The sequence below is a fragment of the Falco cherrug genome, chromosome 4 (assembly GCF_023634085.1).
Source record: "Falco cherrug isolate bFalChe1 chromosome 4, bFalChe1.pri, whole genome shotgun sequence".
In the NCBI taxonomy this organism is placed as follows: domain Eukaryota; kingdom Metazoa; phylum Chordata; class Aves; order Falconiformes; family Falconidae; genus Falco; species Falco cherrug.
Window position 1 is genome coordinate 4,761,127 of NC_073700.1, and position 15,434 is coordinate 4,776,560.

At 42.2% G+C, this 15,434-nt stretch overlaps 1 protein-coding gene across 2 annotated transcripts in view; it reads right to left on the bottom strand.

Moving 5' to 3' along the window:
• LOC129736044 (relA-associated inhibitor-like) overlaps positions 1-15,434 on the bottom strand; it is a 410,983-nt gene that overhangs the window by 159,709 nt on the left and 235,840 nt on the right. Inside the window, exon 1 of one of the 2 annotated variants that reach the window (XM_055709997.1) lies at positions 3,269-3,281. The exons of the other annotated variant lie outside the window; for it this stretch is intronic. The gene's annotated coding sequence lies outside the window, so the exon portion shown is untranslated. Of the gene's footprint in view, positions 1-3,268; positions 3,282-15,434 lie in introns of those variants that run through there. 2 annotated transcript variants of the gene reach the window in all.

The following is a 15,434-nucleotide window of genomic DNA, read 5'->3' on the forward strand; positions in this document are numbered from 1 at the left end:
GCATTTAGCAGGGAAGTGCCAACTGAGAAACGCATGTTTATGCAATTTGTCATTTCAATTAATGCATATCTTACAGCTACAGGCCTGGCAAGATAAAGAGGCAGCCGCAGTGATGACTGGAGGAGCCTTTCAGATCCATTACGCAGTATACATGTTAAGTGGCGATACATTTCTCCATGCCCCAGTGGGGCACATCGAGAGTCACCAAACCCCAGAGTTTTCCATCAGCATTAGTATTTGATTGAGCGTAAATGATATTCAAGCCTCGCCGGTCTCTCTTGTCAGAGAACGAATGGACAAGTCATTTGTTACTTGGAGACCTTTTGCTGACTAAAACCAGCCATAGTCAATCACATTAAGGATCTGGCAGTTTTTAACAGCTACTTTTCATTTTCTAGGCAGGTAATTGATAAAGAAAGTTTTAGGAAAGGCTTTGCATACTATTAGAAGAAAAATACTGTTATAAAAAATTGTCTCCATCAGCACTGTGTCCAGTAGGCATTCAAAAAGGTTAGAAATCGCTGTTTGATGCAACTGGTCAAAGCAAAGGAGTGGCTTACAGAAGGTCATTTCACAATCTTCTGTTCCCCGAATAACCAGAGGAATCTTTTTACCTCTTACTAACCCAAAGCGTATGCCCTGTCAGTGTTAGTAGCAGCTGCAATGGACAGTTAGCACTGCACCCTTTGCTTTTTCTTAGGACAGTGCTCATGATTGAACTTGAACAGATACATCCACCAAAGACCCACTGACAGGCGAGGATGTGTTCTCACAAGGTCACAATGGCTTTGGGCTGGAATTTTAGTCTCCTTCAACCAGTCTACCTGCTAGAAGGCCCAGTTCCCATCTTCGGTAGCATTCCTTCCCCTTTCTTTGCCTGGGTAACCTGGACGGAGAATGAAAGCACGTATCCACGTACACAAAAAGAGGTCTCAGTGAAAAGAGTTCAGGCCTGGGCTGTACCCTTACGGCCTCTTGTACTTTCCTGAAACAGCAATAGCTTTCCTGAATTCTCTCCTGAACAGCAGTGATTTTCTTTCTTCCTTTTTTTAATTTGTCCATTTCTAACAAGTGAGTTAAGTAGCTTTTATTTGTTCCCTCAGTTTCTTTGTGCCCCCCACCGCTTGTCTGGTTGAGAGGAATTAAGAGCAGCTACCCAAGATCTATGCAAGCTGATAAATTCATGCAGAAAACAACAACTGTAGCAGACTTGGGGCATATGATCATATATGTGTAAAAGCCTCATATTATTATTATTACTGTGTTCCCCAAATTGGGAATGGCCTTTATGTGACCTGCCTGAACAATGTGTGTTCTACTTAGCTTTGCAGGTTGCTTACTTCTGCCTCCGTAAAATGTGACCTTTCTGTACCTGGCTGTTGTATTCCTTGGGAGATGCAGTGATCCAAGAGACTGAGGAAGATCAAATTTGTCATTAGAAGGAAGAAGAAGTTAAAATCTGTGGGTTTGCTAGAAATTTGAGTTGTCTGTTACAGGATGAAACATCATCTTGTCTTTTGACTGGAATTTACATAACACATAGTGGAAATGGCAGTAGATGGGTGAGAAAGGTGATTTTACCTAATATTTTTGTTTCCTTTCTGCACCAGGCAGAAGATATTTCACAGTCTCTTCGTGTGTAAAAAATAGTGCAGGTGCCGACTAGTCTGTGCTAGCATTCCTCTGGTAGCCTGATACAGAGAAGAGGCAGCAGGTTGCTCAGCTTGGGCCTTGCTCCTTCTCACAATGGAGTACCAGAGCTCAGCTCACCCGGCACGGAAGGGTAAGCTGTTAACTGTAATGAGCCAAAATTCTTATATTTGCTGTAAGATGCCCAAGTAGAATTTCATGCACTTCTTTCTTCCCCTTTATATCAGTTATTACTCAGCCTAGTGATTTAGGACAGAAGTAAATTTCAAACTTAGGGGTTTTATGGTTTGGATCATCCTTTGATGTTAAAGCTGTAACAAGGGACATGTTACAATAATGGCTTTAACATCAGAGCATCAGTCTCCTTTGCAAAGGTCTCGTTCAAAATGCCTCTTAGCACAGGTATTGGTACTTGAGAGTAAGGGAAAAACTGAGCCACCTCCTGCTTATCCCCCTTCCCTTAGGTGTGAGGTTTTGCTGGAGCAGGCTGCTCCCTCACAGACACGCTGCACCCCACAAACCAGCCCAAAGTGCCTCTGCCTCCCGGGGACAGGGAACACAGGGGGTGCTGCCTTCCTGTAGCCCCTGCCTCAGCCCTGGGCAGCAGGGGGACATTACAAAGCTCACAGGCTGCCTCCCTGTCTCCCAGCTGGTAGGATGGTGAAGAAGCTTTGCACCTGGCAGCTTTTGGGTGGAGCTGGGCCCCAGGTGAGAAGCCATTTCTGCTCTGCACCTGCTGGTTCACTGCTTGTGCTTGCATCTTTGCTCGCTTGCACAGCCTTGGGGGCTGTAGTGCTTTGAAAAAAGCTGCTCTACACAGTCTAGCCAGAAGAAGTAGCACTGAAAACTCTGCGCTGTAAGATGGAAAGCAAAGGAGAACAATAAAATAAAACGACGAAAACAAAGTAAGATTTTGCAGTTCTCTGGTACTGTGAGAGGTGATTATGGTGCTGAATTTGGGGTTTTGCATGTTCTTGGGGTAAAGCCTTTGAGTGTGTGATTAAAATTTTTGTCCTTTGTGGGTGCATAAGTTTTGTCCTCCCCTTCAGACCTTTGCAGGGTGAGGAGTTGCTTTCATCTGGTTTGCAGGATACAGAGAATCTGTTGCATGTTTTTTGTCTCCCTCCTTATTCTCTATAGCTCTTGTGAAAGGCCCTGACTTTTTCCCCATTCTTTTTTTTTTCTTTTTTTTTTTTTTTTTCCCCACTTCATTTTTCCATTTCTCCCACCCATGCCAGGAAGAAGACAAAGTTCCAGCCGGGGAGAATTAGCATTCTGGAGTAAAAATAGATTTTGAGGTTAAATAAAAAGTATCTTCATGCTTTCAGTGTCTCTGCATCACAGAGACATTCATTTTGAAGTAGCTATTGAAAACCAGGATTTAATTATATCCACTTTCAGTGATGTGGAACTAAAGTCACAAACTTGAGCCTTTTGTCTTCTAAACCACAATTCTTTATCTTGCATATTCTCTACAAATAGCAGTCAATGTGTAGGACTGTTCCAGAGCTTTGGAGCCTTTTAGATAAACCTCAGCTTTCAAGGGCTCCTGCCTGATGTCCCCTGGCACGTGCTGCTGGAGGAGGTGGCCAGCAGCAGCAGGCCAGCTCGGTGTCACTTCTTGTCCTGAGGATGCTCTGTGGGCTCTTGTCACTGCTGCTGGCAGCGTGGCAGGAGTGGATTCTTCCAGCTGCACCCCAGGGCAGAGGCTTCCTCGGCCAAGGGGGCTTTTTCAGGGAAGATGCTGACAGTGACTTGCCACGACCTGAGGCTCACATTGTGGTGCAATTAAAAATTATGTCATCTGCTGTGGTTTATCTCTTTTTAGCTGGGGTTGGAGAGGATGCCGTTGTGGTGCCCTACATACTGTGAAGGAGGGGTGGGAGGAGATCCTTTGTACATTAGTGAGTCTTCTGCGTGGTAGCTGAGGATTGTGCTGGCTGCATAAATTCACGGCAGGATGTTGTAATTGCTTGGAGCTTGGAATGGTGTAATGGTAACAGGGGGCTAGAAGAACTGAACTGGTGATACAGGGCTTTGGGGAAGCTGCTGTGGCAAAAAGGGCAATGTGATCTAACAGACCAAGACCAGCCCAATGGGAAAGTAACCCTGGTTTCACTCCAGGTAAAGAACTGGTCTCAGGCGAGATACCTTGTACTTAGAAGCGATCTAGGGCTAGGTTAGTCAACATACGGTGTATGAGAAGGCAGATGGAAATTAGCTCTGTCCGGGGTTTGTGGTGATTTATTTAATTGGTAATAGTCTATAACTAAAGCATTAAGTCAAATCTCATAGACAAATACCAAGTTTCTGAAGAGGAACACTGGTTATGGAAAAGGCTATCTGAAGGAGTCAGAATTTTAACAAATTGTTCCCAGCAGAACAAGCGATGAATGCTGTCCTTGAGGGTGTAAGATGGGCTGTGCCTGTGTCTAAAATCTAATTTTATTTTGGAATAATAGCCAAATGTGCAGAGTACTAAACTCTCCTCCGTACCACCATTTCTAGAAAATAATCATAAAACATGTTAGTGACACCAGTTGATTGAATTTAAGGAAAATACGTCGAAAAATGGAGACATAAACTCATTGAGAGAATGGCAGGGTGGAGATGCCTTTTGCTGTGTTGATGGGGGTGTCTTACAGCAACACAGACTCCACTAGGCTACACTCCAGAGAGGGTTTTTGACTCACTGTGATTACAGAATTAGTGATTGCAGTCAAATGCACCATACAAGAGGATAGATCTTCCTTGGCATTGATAGCCAGGAGAAAAATGTTCGTGGAATAGTTTCAGTATGGGGAAAAAGACTGATAATTTTTAACGACCTAAATTTGAAGTGGAGCATTGCCATTTCTGGAGTCTGAATAAACTACGTAAACTAGTGATATGGGACTGATAAAGAGATCTTTTAAATGCAACGCACCATGATGAAAAGTTGGGGGTTTGGTGGTGGTAGCAAAGCAAACACTCTGACTAACAGATAAAGATCGTCGTAATGAGAAGACCTCGGTGTGGCTGGAGACTGATGAGGCCATTTCCCACATCTGACTGTGGCTGGAATATCAAATGGATGCAGCTCACATGACCTTGAAAGTGGAGGAGGTGCCCACTGACCTTCTAGTGTTGGGATGGTAAAACCCAGCTCCCAAACGCATTTCAGGATAGTTAAGAATATGCCTCTCTATGCTGGCATTGGAAATCTTGAGAGTGTCCTGTAGCTAAGATGGAGCAGCTTGTACCACACTAGTGCTACAGCCATTGAAATGTAAAATTAGCATTTTCTTCTCTTATGGACGTTCTTCACAGTAGCTTTATAAGTGTAATCCCAGTTTATCTTAGCTGTTGCAGACGTCTGTTAGAGTTAATCCTATTGTCTTTCAGTTGCACCATGGAGAAATAGCTTTCACATTGACCAGGAATATTTTGGACAGAGTTTCAGGTTCGCTAATGTAAAAGTTTAATTCCAAAGTATCACTATTTTATCATTATACAATACAGTGTAGAATTGTTACTGTGAGTAGGGGAAGGACTGTGCCTAGCCATTAGTGTAATCACCAGGTACATGTCATAATAACTGAAATCTGCACTGTAAGTATCTGTCTAACTTAGATTTAGGGCAAGTATGAAATATTATACCAACGTATTGCAATGCTTAACCCAATGTAAATGGACATGAAGATGCTGTGGTGTTGATGACAGGCAAACACAGTCCTGTAATGACTCCTGCTTGGTTATCGCTGGAGTTGGAAGGGCACAAGTGTGGATTTTAGTCACAAAGTCTAGGCATTCCTGAGGTCAGCATAACACTCCTTACATTTGCAGACCAGGGGAGTCTGTAACAGGAGATGCAGATATTCATAAACTTTTCCAGAGCGGACAGACTCTCCTGTAGTTCCCTGTTTGCATAAGCAAGAGTCTGCACTTTCCATTTATATAAAAGGAGCAGTTATTGATGTGAGTAATCCCATTAACTGGGAAAGCTTGAGTACTCAACTGGGATTTGGAAGAGCTGGAGTCTGTTCTGGGCTCTGTCCAAAAGGATAACTGGGTGCAAAGTGATTGTGGTGCACATGCTTACAACCTCTATGTGTTCTTGCAACCAGTATAAGAGTTGTAAAATAAACCCTCTACTTCAGCCTTTAAGAGTGTGGTCGTATATCTATTGCTACCATATTAGAGGCTGGAATAACTTCTACTGACTGTTCTCTGTCACCTGAGGATGTCCCATACCAGGCACCAGAGATGGTATTGTTGACTGGAGGGTGTGAGGCTGAGTGTGTTCTCAGGTGTCAGAACCATACAGCTGTTGTGGGCTGTGCTGGGTACCACTAGGCATCTTCTGCTAGCTCAGGTAATACTAAAAAAACCCCAAACCTACCAAATAACAAAAACCCCAACCTCAGTAACCTTCAAAATAATTATTTCATAAGAAAAAATACTTACTTTTCTTAAGAAAGAGCTTTCTACAGTTTCCCAGCAGTTGTTGGTGCAGAGCTCCACTGAAGTAAATGGGCTGGGTGAACTGAAGACACAGCTTTAATCATAATTTTCCTCTGGGTAGAGGAACAAAGGCACACATGACAGATGCTTGTAATGTTGTCACGTTGTCTGAATCTCATCCGGAAGACTGATATGTATAATGATGAACACCATTTAGGAATATGATTACTTCGTATAGGTTCCTGTACTATTGTTCAAAAACATACCTTTCAGCTTGCAAACCAAGTAATCAGAAGACAGTGAAGGCCAGGCCTCCAGTTGGAAAGGTCACTCAAAAGCTAACTGACAGTATCAAAGCTAACTGACCGTGCACTGTGAGACTAACCCCCACCCCCCACCCCATCCATCCATCAGTCTTGCACCCTGTATGAAGATGGGGGGGGGGGGGGGGGGTTTGGATGGTGGTGGTTGGGCTTTGGTGGGTTTGGTTTGTGTGTTTAGTAATTTGGATTGACGAGTGTCCAGAGAAGGGTTAGTGGGTGTTCACATCTCTTCCATGCATATGTTGTGCAGGTAATCTGGGCATAGTCACTTGGGTAGAGTTCTAAATCCTTTGGCATGTGGCACGGAGTTGCTTTTTACAGGTAGTATTGACCTGCTCAGGACTGTGAAAGCCCACCAGCCCTGCTTCACTACTTTCCCTTCCTTAGAAATCCTTGGTTTTCGCAGTATATTTGTTAACTTTGGTTCCTTTAACCCAGCAACAATCTTCATCTCTTCCTTTTATGAATTCCACTTGTAGCCTCTCCTTTTCTGTGGTTGCTTCCTGTAGGTTGTCTTGCTTTTACCCCATTGCCAGGAGGTTTTTGTCTCATCACATCTCTCCCTTTTAAAAGGGCACAGGTCAAAAAGAGAAACATCCAAAAATCCATCAACCCTTTTTCATTGATGCCTTAGAGACTGTACCAGTGCTAGCAGCTCACTAATCCGCTGGCAGTACCACTGAGCTGCCAGCCCAGAATCTGAGGAATAATATTATTCTAAATTACACTATGGCTTTAAACTGTGCAGTGTCGCAGGTTTGCAAGGCAGCTGTTCTGTGCACTTCTGGGACTTAGCAGAGTGTGTTGTTGAATGAGCACCCTGGGAAATCACTAACAAAAGATGATTTATATTTTCCCAAATTCTATTGGTTTGTTTTTTGTTTCTGGGTTTTTTTGTTGGTGGTTTCACTTGGTTTGGTTTTTTTTAAGGCATTATGTTTCATTCTTTCTTGGAGTGCTTTTGTAGAAGAAATCAAATGTAGGGTTTAATGTTAAGGTTTTGTTCCCATATGCTCTTCATGGTTTTGTTTTGGGTTTTGGGGTTTTTTTGAGAGGAAGGATATTGTATTTTACAATTTATTTCCTTAAGCATCACCTTCACCATGGGCCAACATGAGAAACAGCTTGGGGCAGAGTGGTGGTCATTGCTGCGGCCGTGTCTGGCCCAACCCACAGCTGGTATTCAAGAAGATGAGTTGGTTTTGGGCCTATTGTGACTGCAGACCTGCTTGGTTTTATTCTCATTTATTTAGTGGTGGTATAGCTGACAGTCTAGAACTGTGGAAGTGTGGACGTTCATGGGAAGCAGTAGCATAGGAATAGTTGGTTCACAAGATGGTCACAAAAACTGAAGGAACGGCAGGGACATTTCTTTCACATGCTGACACCAGAAGACTTTGAAGAACAGAGTCCAAGACCAGTTGTTTCTTGCAGTCACTATTTTCACAAACCTGCTAGTTGGCAGTGATTTCCCCCCCATCTCCCTTTACAGTAACTAAATTATTTTGTAGATGGCCATATTCCCCTATCCACGCAGGGCTAGCCATTTTCAAATGCAAATCAAAGTGTTTCATTATCTCCATTGTATGCTACAGCTTCCTCTTCAGAATCAATAATGTAGAGATTTGCAGGCAGGCTCATTTTCATTCAACACTGATCTAATTAGTTAATAAAATAATAGTTTCTCCCCTGCCTCCTCCTACCTTTCCCCCCTTTTCTCATCTTAGCCACATAAGAAATATTTCCTCTGTTCTCATAGTAAGTAATGCATTTGCACTTGCCACAACAGTTCAAAGACACCAAGAATATATTTTTCTTTTGCTAGTAATTGCTTTTCTTGGCCATTAGTTGATCAAAGTGGAGGAAATAGAATGGGGGCAGTCAGACTAAATAATAGATGTTTGGAGTAGAACCAGGATTAGAGCATTCTTGGGGGTTTTGTTTTGTTTTCAAAGTGCTAAATTATTCATCCTCTGCATACATATGTCTTGCTGGTGAATACATGTGTAGTAATTGCAAAGGTTGTAGGGTAGTTGCTCCATGGTATAAAACAAACCCTGTGCAGCTGTGCTGTCTGTTGGGACCACATTGTTTCTCCAAACTCTAAATCGAGGTTTTGGCCATGCTGTGATCTGAAGGAGTGTGTAACTCTAACGCAGGTTTGTCTCGCAAGCAAGCTGAAGCATTTTTTTTGCAACTATGAAAGCCTTTTTTTACCTGTCCTGCAAACTACACAGGCTGTAATGAAAAACCAGGGAGCAGGGGTTTTGGTGTTTGTTTTTTTTGTTTGGTTTTGGGGTTTGTTTTTGTTTTAATAAAAGGTAAAACATAAGATCATTCTTCTGTGTTTTCTGGCACTGTTCTTGTTTGAAAAGCTTGTATGGAATGTGAAACTGAAACTTTGTATTAGCGTAAACATTTCAAGGTCTTTCATCACATCTGTTGCATTTACTGTCCATGTATTTCATCATCATTGCTCTATAATGACATTTTGCTGGTAGTGGCTAGACAGACAGTCATAAGTTCACTTTGTTGCTTCATTTGGGGGGTTTTGTGGGTTCCCCGCCCCCCGCCTCCTGTGTCCGGCTCCATGAGTTTTGGCAGATTTGCTTGGCTCCAAGATTGCAGAGACGAACTAGTTTCTAGATTTCTCCTTATTTGGAACAAGCGCCCTTATCACTGTTGCCAAGAATATCCCGCGCTGAGTGGCAAAGGGCCAGGAGCTCACCACAGTCACTTGGAGGGCTGAAATTCCCAGAGAAAGTTTGGGCTGAGATGGTTGGTACAGCAGTACAGACTCTGACTAAAGGTGTTGGGTAGCCTATGTCCAGTGCAGACTTTCTGCTTGTCAGTCCTTAAACACCGTTTTCACAAAAATGCTGGCATCTTTGATAATTCTTACATTTTAGTTTGATGCCGAGACGAAAGATAACTTTTCGTTTCAAACGAAGCTTGGCTTTATTGGTCAAAACCTCCCTGTTCACTTGTGTGGTATTTAATCATCTCAAGATCTGTAACACATGTAAAGACTCCCAGAAATGTGGGAGATGCTCTTATTTGCTCTTTATTTCTTGGAACAGTGTTCTGGAATAAACTAAAAGAGGATTTTTACAAGCTTCCTGAGGAAATTACTACTGTATTTCATTCTTGCACTGAAGGGTCATCTTAGAAACAATGAGCAACTACTCTACTCAGACCAAAAGGGGGAAAGTGTTTGAAAGTATTAATATATATATATTGGAAGAGAAGGAGACATTTAAACAGTCTTAATGGTTCAAGATGGCATAGTGTTTTTCTCTGAATATGGAGGAAGTTAGTTTTGATGGTCTGACTCAGTTTCAGCTGGTATTACTGTAACTCTCTATGCCTGCCCTGTCCCACGCTTATGGTTGGCTCCTGCATTCCTTGGTGTGTTGCAGTACAGTTTTGCTGTGGCCCGAACAACAGTTATACCTTCCCCTGGAAACAGTAGCAGGGGTTCAGAGGCTGACAGTCATCCCTGCATACAAGTCTGTGATCTGTATTTGCATGTAGAAACAAGAATATTCCTCTGGGTATCCTGGGAAAGCACAGGGCCAAACTCAGGTCTGATACATTACTGTTGAAGTCAACAAACTCGTGCAGGGATGAAATCAATGCAGCATTTCGACTTTAAAAAGAGGAAAAGCAGAAACACCTGGGAATAGGTTTGATCTCTGAGCAGACTTGAACTTGGCTTTCCTTGGTGCATGGAAGAATGGCTGAGGAAGAAAAATTGCTCCCTGGAATGGTTTACCTGAACATTATCAGTTTGCCAGAGGGTGATTATAAAAGAGTAAAGGGAGGAATGACATAAAAAGAAAAACAAACAGGGAGTGTCATGCATGGAAAACTAAGGCTTTCTTTTAGGTACAGTTGGTAAAGCAATGACTGAACTAGTTACAGTTATCCCAGCCATGCTGTCAGCTAATGATCAGCTAGCAGGCATAATAAATGTTTAAAACTAGCCTTAACAGTGTAAAATTTTAAGGACCTTAAAACAATAAATGGGATGGCTCAAAACTTACATTTAATTAGTACCAGTCAGGGAAGCAGCACACCTCCAGGAATTTCCATTCATTCTGCCATGCCCATGTTTTCTCAGACATAGAGAGGAGAAATGCACATCAATAAAGCCATGGACAGAAGGGATGAGCTGCTCACCGCAGAGTGAGCACCAGCTCCTTGCGTGGTGGCATACACATTGGAGACTGAGTATTGGGACAGACATGCTTTTGGAGGCTTTCTACTGTGAAGAGCTGGAAAGCACCATTTCAGGATATCACTGCCAGGAATTACATCCCTTAAACCATAAGTGCTGAGGTTTACCATGGTTCAGTGGATACAGTTTAGTTCTGGGTTCTTGGCAAGATTAGTCTATAGACTTGCATGAAGTCATCACAGTGTGGCATGTGGTTGGCTTAAAAAATGGAGCAAAGCAAGAATCCCCCTTGCTGAAAGCTGGCAGGAACAGAAGGGAGGAATATTTTTGACTATATGAGTGCAGGGCTTTGACAAGGGAGCTAGCTGGCTTTAATGGTTTGTAACAGACTGACATAATGTTGAAGAAAGGAGCCAGAAGAGTGGGTGGATTTCTCGCTGGCGTTCCTCAGTATGTGAGTGTGGCTGGCATTTGTGAGTGCACAGTGCGGGTGGGCTGCTAAAGACTGGGCTGCCCCAGGTAGCAGCCATGGCCAGGAGACTGCATCTTTTCCATCTGTGCCTGGCAGAAAGATGGTGATCATTCATGGGAATGCAGGTGTTGCTGCACTGGTCTGTGACCTTGTTCCCTTATGTTTGGATGGTGGCACTGCCTGTACGCTGCTAAAATGGAGCCCAGCCCAGAACATGGCAACTGAGTTCTCGGGCCTCATTTGCATTGATGCTGAGGCTACCGTGCACTGCCTTAGCAGTGTATAAATGAATTTCAGTGGATATAAATTGTACCTATCTTCACTGTAAGGCCACTGTACCCTAGCAGAATGATGCAAAATGTTTTGAGAGTAAAAGATGCCTCATTGGTTGAAATGCCTCTCCTCCCTTCAGCCATCTGTAAAAGCATGGTGGAACTTCACCTGAGAGCACTGTTTTGGCTTTGGCCATTCATGGGGATGCTCTGTCCAAAGGACAGAGACCAGCTGTGGTATGGGCATCTCCTTGAGAAGTGACCAATGTTTAATTCCCTGTGCTGCTACAGACGTGATGTGTCTGGACAAATCAGCTAAATTCCCCTCTACCTTGCTTTCCTCTCCAAACTGGGAGTTCTAATAAAAGTAAATGCTACCTAAACATTTAAAATATGAGTTTAGGGTATTTCCCGTTTCCTTTAGTTTTTCTTATTTCTTTTGGGAAGAAGTGAAGCTGAATTTGCTACACTCACCAGCTCTTTATCTCTTAACTCTTTTTTTTTTTTTTTTCTTTTTTTAGGAAAAGATTTTTCTTAAGGATTTTAGACTGATTTTACTGTACACTGCACTGAAACAACTGGTAACTTTTTCTTGTGTTTAGTCTGAGAGCTGGGTTCTATAAATAGAATGTCATATGGCAAGCATATAATACCCATGCTCTGTGGTCTCTGCTACTAGTTTTAGGTATGGAATTGAGGTTAATGTTCATGTAAAAGCCATAATTTATTTGGAAACTCTAATCTACAAAAATGTACCTTTTCCCACATTGCTGTGGGAGGGGTGAGAAGCAGTGATGGACAGCAGCTTCATCTCTGGGAACAGATGGAAGGTCCAAAGCAGACGTCTTCAAGTGGAGTTGACATTTTAAGCACTATGAAGCCTGCAGGGAGAAAGAACATAGTTCCTGAAATATAACGATATACTTGGAAGAAACAGACAAGCTTTAGAGCATGCAAAATGAAAAAGCGTTTTGAGACTGAATGCTTTTTTTTTTTTACCAGTTTATACTTATGTGCAATAGTTTTCTTTTCCCTTAAACCTTGTCTTGCTTGTATCCCAAGACCTTCATGTCCAAAGTTGCTCTAGTAGGATTTGACTTTCTAACTTGCTTTCCCATACTTGATATTGGTGTCTGCATTTGTCCACCTTTAAGGCATGCTGTATCTCCTGGACACTTGGCAGAAGATGAGAGAGTAAGGGTTTATTTGCTGTCCTCATTGTTTTTACTGCTGAATGTTTATTTATCCATTGTCAGAATAAGCAGTCATTTGTACTGGATCTTAATTTAGATTATGGATATCCTAAGTACTTGAGTAATAGTATCATTGTTATTAGGTTTTAAGTAACAGCCATGAGTAAATAATTATGGCAGTATAAATATAAATCTACTTAATTATCTGAGTCTTAAATAAAAGGCAGTAACCCAAATCTAAAAAAATAAAACCAAGTGAGTTACTACATCAGAAAGACTTCAGAAAGAATTTGTCTCCATTATTAAATTTAAAGTGAGCCAAATCCTGAAGCTCCTCAGTCCTGAGGAAAGGTTTGTCCAAGGATTGTAATGAACTACACCATGATAAATGATGACAGAAGGTGATGATAAATGCAATGTGTTGCTTATTAGGACAGGCAGAGGTAAGATGGTAAATGATGGATACCAATCATGATTTATTTGCAGAAGAATTGAAAAACATTCAAGCTCAAACTTAAATAGAAGCATTTAACGTAAGCAGTGTGTTGGGAATTTGCTAAATAAGTTTGTGCAAAAAATGGAGTCTTAAGAGTACTGTTAGGTTGCTGAAGCAACTGGGACCCTTGCAGGAGCTCTGTGTTCAAACCTTCTCCCACTGCTTTGCTTTTGTCTTTAGGTCCTAGCAAAGCTGTTGGTAGAACAGGATTAGGGCTGCACTGGGTAACATCACATTGCAAATGGAGAAACTCACGTTATTATCATGTCTTTATCATCATGCAGAGTAATGTATTCAAAGAACAAGAATGCTTGTTTTTTTCTTTCATTGGTTTCCTGGTGGAAGATGAGTCTTACTAGAAGAGGAATGGGTCAGGCTAACTTTTCTGGTACTCTAGGATTGTTGCCCCTCACCTCCCTCCAGTTTCTGCTGAATCCTGGGCTTTATCCTAATGGCCTCCCCAGGCAGCAGCACTGAGGAATGCAGAAGGTATATGGATTTTCTTGGAGACAATGTTGGCCGTCTGCAGTTTTGGCATAACTTGTCTTTCCTGTAACAAACATACAGAATCTTTAGAAAGAATTTAGAAAGTTAAAACACAAATACAAATGGTAAACACTGCTGTCTTCATATGTTTATGCAGAGCACTGCCATTGCTGTGAAGCTTGCTGCTCCCAGTTAGATGCAATATTCAGATTAATGAAGTTAGAGCGGTCGCTGATCTCACTCTGTAAGTGATGGAGTAGTGTTAAGCTGAAACCAAAAATACCTATATGCTATCAAGGACAAGTAGCAGCTTTCAGGGGGGATTTCAAAACAGATGGGCAAAAAGACAGTGAAAGAGCTGCTACTTTTTTTCTTTCAAGGAGTAAGTAAGGAAAGAACACAATTGCCTCTTATTTTTTCTTTGTCTCTTTTAAATGTTGTCCCTTAGCTGTACGGTTACTGCTAAGGCAGTGTGTTTATTTGCTCTTTACGTAGAGGATTGTCAGGATAGATAGTTTACAAGATGCTCACAAGGTTTGGGAGACCTGGGTTTAATTCCTTCTTGCAGAAGACATCCCGTCTAACCATAGGCAACTAGCTTATGGTTGTAGAATATTTTCAAGATGGATTGATTCTTTCTTTCTTTCTTTCTTTTTATTCCCCCCTCCCACCTCAATGAGATAAAACATTCAGACTAAAAAGTGTTCATTGCCTGTCAGTGACGCTGAGAGACCTATATCAGACATACAGTGAAATACAATAACGCTCTTCCACCTTGTACAAGTGCTGTGAAATACATTCAGGCTATGTGTTAGGCTAGGGAATTATATAATGATCATAGAGTCAAATTTTCTGTTATCCGTCTTCTATAGAAATGAAGTGGAATTAATAGTAATAAGCAATAAAAATGTATACCGAAACTAATTGATTGAAATGACAGCCTTAGGGATTCTCTACATCAGATAGGTTTCAAAAACTCATAGGAAAAATTTGGTGCTTGCTAGATGTTTTACATTAACTTCTCTCAAGTTCATCTTTGAGTAAAGCATTAATAGGTAGTAAAGCAGAAAACTGACAAGTCTTCTGCATTTTCTGGGTTTCAGTACTTCGATTCTGTAGTAACTCTGAGCCCAGCTCGCTAGTACTGCAAAGCAGGGGTGGTGAGCTTCAGTCCATAGTTCCTGCCTAGCCCCAGGCTGCAGCTTTCTTTTCTTGGAGTGCGGGGAGCCCAGTGGACCATCACTACCCTGGGGTTTCTCCCGTTCTGTTTGAAATGGAAGGAATAACCAGTATGCCAGAGTTGAACCCTTTCAAAACATCACTTGGACTTTTGCAGTAACACAGGGAAAGAAGAGCTGACTTGGGAAGAAATCCCTCCTCTTGTTTTGTTTAAGCTCTTGCGGGGGTGATGGGTGCAGCTATGTCTACCCAACGTTTTCCAGGACAAAAGTGGATTACGGTAACTGGAAAGAAAGAAATGGCAGCCATAGTTGGGAAGGAGATGAGACCATGGGACACCAGCAGAGGAGGCAAAGCAGACTGGGTGAGAAGGAAGGACAAACCAGGCTAGCGGGGGAGGGCATGGACCTGCCCAAGGAAATAAGCCTTTGGGGAAAAGAGGACTCAGCCCTGGAGTTATCAGAGACAACTAAGACCTGTTATATAAAATAAATGCAACTTCTCCAAGGCTTTGAGCATGCCAGTGCTTCTCAAATTATTTTATTTTCCTAGGATCTTGGCATCAACCACCAACAATATGCTCTTTACCCCACAGATACATGAGGGAAAATAATGCTTTCTGCTCTCTTATGAGTGGGAATCTGCAGGGGCTCTCATGAATGAGACAGAGGAGGGAAATGGGTAGCAGGACAGTTTCTAAATATAAATTAGCTGTGAGGACAGGAGTGGGAACTCTGTTG